This window comes from Acomys russatus, chromosome 1 (assembly GCF_903995435.1).
Source record: "Acomys russatus chromosome 1, mAcoRus1.1, whole genome shotgun sequence".
NCBI lineage: Eukaryota > Metazoa > Chordata > Mammalia > Rodentia > Muridae > Acomys > Acomys russatus.
In genome coordinates, this window is record NC_067137.1 from 6,756,333 (window position 1) to 6,764,876 (window position 8,544).

Consider the following 8,544-nt stretch of genomic DNA (forward strand, 5'->3'; position numbering starts at 1 on the left):
TGCAGGCATCCCGGGAGCACAAGAAGCATCACACGGGGATCCAGGAGCACAAGGAGCATCACGTGGGGGGTCCCAGGAGCACAAGGAGCATCACACGGGGATCCAGGAGCACAAGGAGCATCACGTGGGGGATCCCAGGAGCACAAGGAGCATCACACGGGGATCCAGGAGCACAAGGAGCATCACGTGGGGGATCCCAGGAGCACAAGGAGCATCACACGGGGATCCAGGAGCACAAGGAGCATCACGTGGGCATCCCGGGAGCACAAGGAGCATCACACAGGGATCCAGGAGCACAAGGAGCATCACGTGGGGGGTCCCAGGAGCACAAGAAGCATCACACGGGGATCCAGGAGCACAAGGAGCATCACACGGGGATCCAGGAGCACAAGAAGCATCACACGGGGATCCAGGAGCACAAGAAGCATCACACGGGAGCACTAGGAGCATCACACAGGCTGTCTTCTATCCTGGTGGCCAGATCCCCGGGGTTTATTTTCTACAACCATGTAGAGTTGGGCAGCTAGTCACAGCAGCAGCTCTCTTCCCCTCGACGTGACCCACCAAGATATTATTTCCCCTTTTACACGTTCATCCTCCTCAAGCACGTTTGAAGGTCCACCTTCTGCAGTACCACGCAGAATAAAGACCGCTAGGGTTGGCACAGGAAGGCTGTGCGTGTGGGCAGGGGGTGGGGCAGCGTGTGTAGAGGAAGAAGAGCAAGGAGAGGTCTGTGTGAGTCTCGTCTCCTCTCACAGGCCGTTTTATGACTTTGTGCAAGTTTCTCTGCGAGATGATAACACTATGAAAACTCAGCAGTGATACATGTGCATTGATTTGCAGGGAGAGGGGTGTGATCGGCACTAAAATGACTGATACGAGATGCCCAGCTCACGCCTGAGGCACCCCAAGACCAGCAAGGGCCTGAGCTCAGGTGGGTTGGTATGTCTGTCTGTCCAGACAGACAGATGCTGCTACATCTATCAAAGGCTGCATCTACCTAACGCTGCATCTATGTAATGCTACATACATTTCTAACGTGGCCACATTCTACTGTTCTCACTGTCAAAGTCACTTCCAGGCAAGCTTTATTATAGATTCATGGGGCCCTGTGCCCTTGATGTTTCTTTTTCTAAAATGAATTTATTTTTGGCAGTTATTTAAATTCAGTCAAACTTTCTAAGCAGGGGCCATGTTTATCTTGTTCACTCTTGTAGCTCCAATGACTTAACCAGGGTCTGGTACCCAGCAGGCATTCACAAAGGCTTGCTGAATTAAATAAACTAATCAAATGTCCACTCATAGGTACGTGTCGCGAACGCATGGCCAGTGGTCAGCCACTAGATGGCGCAAATGCCCTACGCGCAAACTAACCTGCAGAGTCTCTCAAACCTGAGAGATGGGTAGCAAAAGGCTTACTTTCGGATTCTGCTTGGGAGGGATTTTGCTGAATTTGTAACATCTGCCTCACTGAGCACTATGCCAGGCAGTTTACAATGTTTACTATAGCTCTTAGAGCCGTCACAGGTCAAGGGAGGAAACAGATTTCCAGCAAATTGAAGTAACTTTTCTTAAAGATACACTTTCAACCTGAATCCGTTGGCCTCCATATCCGAGTTCTTTCCAGTATATATGCTAGCACTTTTATTATGGCCTCATAAGCCAATAGTGTACTTCCTTCAAATTAAAAAAATGTCCCTCACAGGTGATTGGTGTTTTATCAGACACAACAAGAAGCCTTTACATGGCTATTGGATTCTAATGTCAATTTATAGAAGGGGGCTGGAGGCGTCAAATCAGAATAGACTCAGTGTCTCTCGGGCCAGACCTTTAGGTGTTGAGGATGTGGGTGGGCTAAGCATAACTTGGTGAAAGGAGAAAAGAACCCTTAGGTATCAATCGACCACGAAGAACCACTAAGTTCATTCACCTTAAGTTTGTAACTGGTCTGGCAGAAGTGAGGGTAATCTAAGGAGACACCTGTGTCTCTTCGTTTATCAGGCCAATGAAGCAACGGATCCCAAAGAGATGGGAATCTGCCCAGAAAGAGAAATAGTATGGATGAGACTAAAGATGGCTCAGTGCTAGGCAGGACCACATCTTGACCAGGACTGCTTAGATGTGTACATCCTTAGTCCTCTGTTTAGACTTTAATCTCACTTCAGGCCCCCAAGACAGACTTGAGGCGTTCACTGTATCTCTTTGTCCCTTTCCCAGTGTGGCTACATTAAATAATTCTCCTTTTTTTTTTTTCTTTTCTGTTTTAATTGTCTTGCTGAGGACCTGACTCGAGGCACAAGGTGCAACCCCCAAATTCAATACAAGTTCACGCACAGGTTTACAGTGTTGTCGGTGACATGAAATGTGTTGGTAAGACATGTGTACGCACAATGGTACCTCAGTGTCAGGCAGATCATATAGATCACAAGAGCACCATCACGAGCTTGGAAGCCAGAAAGAGCCTTGTGGTAGATAGTCACCGAACACGTACCAGGGAGACAGCAGATAAATTGTGCCCTTTGTACTCAAGGTGACAACCAAAGATCAGAGGCATCATCGGGCCTCACCTGAGGGCCCTGAGCAATGTGGAGTGCTGTCCCAGGCCTCCTGAGTGACAGCTTGCATTCCAACAAGCTCTCTGAGCCTGTTAAAAGACTTCCAAAGGCCAAGTGTGTGCATTTGTAAGCATCCTTAAAATATACTAACACTTTAATTTCATTTTAAATGTTCATTTTGGATTTTGTCTTGCTTTTGAAGGAGTTGTACCTGTGTGCTCTGGGCCCCTGAACCTCATAGACACTTTTTAAAAAAAGATTTATTTATTTATCATATATGCACGGTGTTTTGCCTGCATGTACACCAGAAGAGGGCGCCAAATCTCACTATAAATGGTTGTGAGCCACCATGTGGTTGCTAGGAATTGAACTCAGGGCCTTTGGAAGAGAGCAGCCAGTGCTCTTAACCTCTGAGCCATCCCTCCAGCCCCCTCATAGACACTTTTAATGGCTAAATTTTCTACGGGCTGGTAAATTATTAACTAGAAGGAAAGTTCTTACCCTGAAGTATTTTTGTAGACATTTATTTGAATTTGAATATTTATGTGAAAAAGTTTCAGGAAACTAGGGTTTGGAAAAAATACAAAAGATTAACTTTTTAATCACTAAAGAGACGTTTACATACTTATTTTAACTGTGGAATACTGTAATTCTTTGGAGATAAATGGTTTATATATGTTACATATATCAGGACTCCTCAGGCCACTCCCTAGTGCCTTACACTGTCCTCTTAATTCATTATCTGAATTCATGAAATTGAAACTTGGAGTCCATGTTTATTGTGATGGAGCAAGATCTCTTCAGGAATGAACACATTCAATGATCTAATGTCTTAGTGAAAAGTGGCACTGTCCTATGTCTCCCGTGTTTCATTCCTCCTTATCTACTCACGAACATCGTGGGAGCCCATTTGGGTAGACGGTGTGGTCTAAAATTTAAGACACCCTAAAAAATCTCTAAACAGAGGAACATGGTCCCTGAGCCAACAGGTCCTTGTGCGGTGTCACTTCTGTGAGATTCCGTTCCCTGTGTCTAAGTAGGTGGATTAGATGGTTGCTAAGGTCGCTTCCCAGGTCTAGTATTATATGCGCCTGGTTACTTAGGAGTAGGAGCAGGCAAATTGTTACTCATTAAGCCCAGAATATATGTTCCCAAGTAGAAATGGCCTACGCTATCCTCACTCCCAGATAGAAAGGTTGCGGCTGCTGGTTACCATAGCAACTCACCTTCCCGGAGTCTGTCAGAAATTCAGTTCTGTAAAGTGACAATATTATGTACCAGCACCTGCAAAGCTCCATAATACTTCCTTTCCTTCCCTTCTTGCCCTGGGCTATGGTGCCAAGAATTGTCATAATCTGGAGAAGCAATCAGATTCCTCCAACTGCCTTTTGGGGCTACCGAAACAGAAGGTGCCGGGGGTGGGAGTGAGGGAAGGCCTCAGTTTGGTTCACTAATTCTGTAGCCGCCCCTACACAAACTCCAGCAAATATTTGGTGATGCTGCAAGGTGTTACGAGGAGTGAAAAGCAAGCTGTGACTCAGCGGGGTTGAAGGCTTTGCAAACACGAAAGGCTGATGTGTTGCGAGGCAGGGTTGCTCTGAACGTGGGAAACAGAAGGCTTAAAGAACGGCTTCTGCCAGACACTGCCAACATCACCCTGGATCTTAGGCACAAGCCTGTTTGAAATCATTTGGTCTAGTAGGTCTCACCTTATGGACCCTGAGCCCTTGGGAGCCCTGGGGTTGCTGCACGGAATCTGTAGAGCCTGTGTGCCTGAGCCCTTGGGAGCCCTGGGGCTGCTGCACGGAATCTGTAGAGCCTGTGTGTATTCTTTTTTGCAGAGGGACCGAAAAATGTGTATGAGTATTAGGATGTCCAAGATGCGTAAATTAAACGTAATTAATCGGTGACGTTACTTACTATGGATTTTTAATCAACTGATCCTAAAAGCAAGGTCACTCTTGAGCGTGAGGAAAAGAGGTTGTTCTGGATGGAGTTGGTTGCTGAAACGGCCTCAATTTTCAGATCACATCTAGGTTCTGAGGGCTTACGGTTAGAAGGCGACCCCGTCCTCAGTTTATGTAGTACCTCGGCTTGCGGAACATCAGCACCTCTTGGGAGGCCCTTAGTGGACAGCTGAGCAGCATTTCTCCATGGGGGATGTCCTAAGCGGTGCAAGGGATGCAATCCTTAGTCCACACATCTTTACAGCTCGTATACCGGAGTGACTAGGAAGCAGACACACGCCCCGTGAGGCCGACAGAGGCAGAAGGGCCACGGCTAGGAGTCTAGTAGACTAGTAGTCTGGACTACTCTGAGTCTAGGGTAAAATAACAATTTTATTTTTCTTTTATGACTTCTTCCTCCTAACCTGATCTTACCTTAAAGCAAAGACAGTGGCCTTTTCTTCTGCCATCAAGCCGCCTGCTGCTGAGCTGGCTCAGGTTCAAGCACAGCTCAATCAGGACAAGTAATAGAACAGCTGTAGGCCAAGCAGCCATCATGTCGTTCTTCAAACTGACCACCTGAACTGGAGGAGGAAGACTCTTCAAAGACTTAAAAACAATAACAACAACAACAACAACAAACCAAAACCCTCAGGAAGAAGCTGGCTTGGGCTTCCAGGGTGTCGCCTCTGCTTTGTGGAGGCCTTTTTTCTGTGTGCACCTGGTATGTGTCTTCTCATTCCTAATAAAAGCTGATTTTGCCTGTTGTTGTTCGCTTGTTCAATAATTTCCTGGCTGCTACCTGCTGTGCTTGAGATTTCTCCTGCCTCTTAATTCTTTAGCTGTCAGAAAAACCTAATCAGGACCCCTAGCCAGTGTGGATCCCCGAAATTTGAGGAGAGCATGGACCCAAGTCATCATGGCCAAATGAATTAAAGCAAGCCCCCCCATATTCTCCCTCCCTCCCCCCTTTCTCCCTCTGTGTGTGTGTGTGTGTGTGTGTGTGTATTGTGTGTGTACATGGGCTATATAGAGCTGTATATCTCCTATGGCAGTATTTGAAAGGTCAGCATCGGATGTGATGAAGACAAGGTTTTTTGTTGTTGTTGTTGTTGTTGTTTTTTTTTTTAGCTCAGGAGTAGTTTCCAAATGGTGGATATGGTGGGGGGAAATGAGGGGTAGGACTTAACAAGGTGGTTATAACAAGGTAGTCATGAGAACAGGTGGCTATAATAACCTTTTGAAACAAAGTTAGGGTTGCAAGATGGCCATACAACTTTCTTTTCTTTCTTTCTTTTTAATATTTATTTATTTATTTAGTATACAGTGTTCTGTCTGCATGTAACACCTTCAGGCCAGAAGGGGGCACCAGATTTCATTGTAGATGCTTGTGAGCCATCATGTGGTTGCTGGGAATTGAACTCAGCACCTTTGGAACAGCAGGCCGTGCTCTTAACCTCTGAGCCATCTCCAACTTCCTAAAACAAAGACATGGTTGCTGCTTCCTGGAATCCGCAGTGCAGATCCATTTGTAGTTAAGGCCATGGGTGGGGCACAGCCCAGTCCTTGAGGAATACAGGTTTAGTCATAAACGGGAATGATCCTAGCTTGCCTTTACTATGGGAGGTGTCAAGCCTAAGGTGGAGGCAGACTGGTTCAGCGGCAGTAACATAACTACTTACCTTCACACCTCCGTAGCTTTGCATTGTCAAAACTGGAATTTCAAGCTGGGCATGGTGGCGCACTCCTTTAATACCAGTACTCGGGATGCAGAGGCAGGCAGATCGCTATGAGTTTGAGGCCAGCCTGGTCTACAAAGTGAGTCCGGGATAGCCAAGGCTAACCCAGAGAGACCCTGTCTCGAAAATTAAAACAAAACAAAAGGAATTTCAGTAAATGTATGGCTTTCAACTTTCCTTTTCCTTGGGCCCTGGCTAGAGGAAAGGCGGGGCTGAGATGTCAGGAGTTCAGTGAGTGAGGGTGGTGGGGACACAGGGCTTGGGGAGTGCCCTGACGTGTATCCCGCCATGCCATTATGAGACATTCGTCACCGTTTGCATGGCCTACTTAAAGTTCAGGGTGCCTTCCATTTCTCTGTCACTCTCTTGGGTCCCAGGATATGCTGCAGTTTCAATGAAAACCTGCATAGCTGCAAATGACAGAAAAAGATGGCGTGCCATGCGGCAGATAGTCGGAGCCCCTGGACTGGGATCCTGAAAGAAAGACTTCTGCAAAAATTTCTGTTGGGTATTGTACTGGGCACGGTTCTGTAAACTTGACACAGACTAGTCGCCTGGGAAGAGGGAAGCTCCAGGAATTGCCTCCAAGCGCTTGGCCTGTGGGCGTGTCTGTGGCAATTTCCTTGATTAATGATTGATGTGGGAGGGCCCAGTCTCCAGCAGGTGGCGCCACCTACAGGCAAGAGGGTTTTCAAAGAAAGCAAACTGAGCAAATCATGGGAGTAAGCCAGCAAGCAGTGTTTTCCTGCATGGCTCTGTGCCACTAGTTGTTTGTTTTGTTTTGTTTTGTTTTGTTTTTCCTATCTCAAGGGAGTTTCTGAAAACAAAAGCAAGGAAGACATTTTGTTGTTGTTTCTCTGTTTCTTGCTCTTCTGTCTTCTCTGGGCTCAGAGAACAATCTAGGCTACCTGTGGGAGGAGAAGAACCCGGGAGGAACATGGCCAACCACCATCTGTCATGTGGCCACATATACATTGGCAGAAATTTCCTGGATCCAGGGCTTGCAGGAGACCAAAGCACCTTCAGATGAAATCAGCTATTGAGCCAAAAGTGGTATTTTGGGGCGTAGTTAAAATAGGAGCCCTCTCCCACAACATCTGACATTTTTGATAAAGGGAGTAGGCATCCATAACTCGGTGCCTGGGCTTTTGGACACAACAGTAAAATATGAGTATTTTCTCAGGAGTGGTGAGCGACGGAAGTGTTGTTTATGGCAGCCCCTCATCTAAGTCTTGGCAGGAAATGGAAGAAGAAGCAACTCTTCACTGCCCCTTGAGACTTTGCTCTGTTCAAGAGCTACCCACCCACCCCTCTGGAAACTCCCTGACCCTCAGACTCTTGGAAACACAGCTGCCTCTGACTTAGGGGCCTTAACCAGAGCCAAAATATTGTTAGTCATTAATTTATTTGAAACTTCACCAAAAAACCACCAAATGATTTCCACAAGCTATGAATTGGGAACAGGAAGTCCAGTCTTAATCTCGGTGACTTTATTTACAGGGCTTGTTGAACAAATATATATATATATATGCATATATATATTTATATTTGGATATGTGAGTCTTATAGTTTAGTTGGGGAGATGGACGAGCTCATGTAAACGTAAGTGGAGTGACCTCAATATTCCAATGGGGGAAATGCAGGCTACAAGGCACAGAGACAGGGTGAGCAAGGCCTCTGGGAGTCAAAGAAGGCTTTCTGGGTGGGCTAAGAAGGAAGGAGATTTAAGAGAAAGCCCCAGGCTCTGAGTGCAGGGCAAGTTCCAACAGGCCAGCTGTAGGTAGACTGCCTCTTAAGGAAGAGAGGAGCAGCGAACAGCTGGTATGGCTCTGACTCAGCCCCAGATTTCTAGGAGCAGTGACAGGCTGTATGTTTCAAGGTTGGTGGCCACAAACACACTTTTTCTTCCACTCCAAAGAGCAAGCTGCGGCATGCCTGGGCAGGAGGGGTCCATCCCCTGCTTATCAGCACATGCTGAGGGAATCAGGAGCCTTGGAGGGGACTTCCAAATGCAAAAGCCACGGGCTCTCTACCCCTTTCCCCCTAGAGAGGAAGAAGCAATGTCTTACCAGGTCTATCTCCAGGCAAAGGAGTTTGTAAGCACATGTGAGGTGTTAGAGTGCTGGACAGACCTTTGGTGAGTGATGCATTTGTCCGGGCCCGTCGGACAATCAGCTGAGACCCTTGGACCCCTAGGGAGAGAATGGGGGACAAGAGATGCAAAGAGCGAACAGCAAGTCAAGGAGTCTGATCACCTGACAAAATTTTATTTTCTCAGGCTGCTTATATACTTTAAAAGCAGGA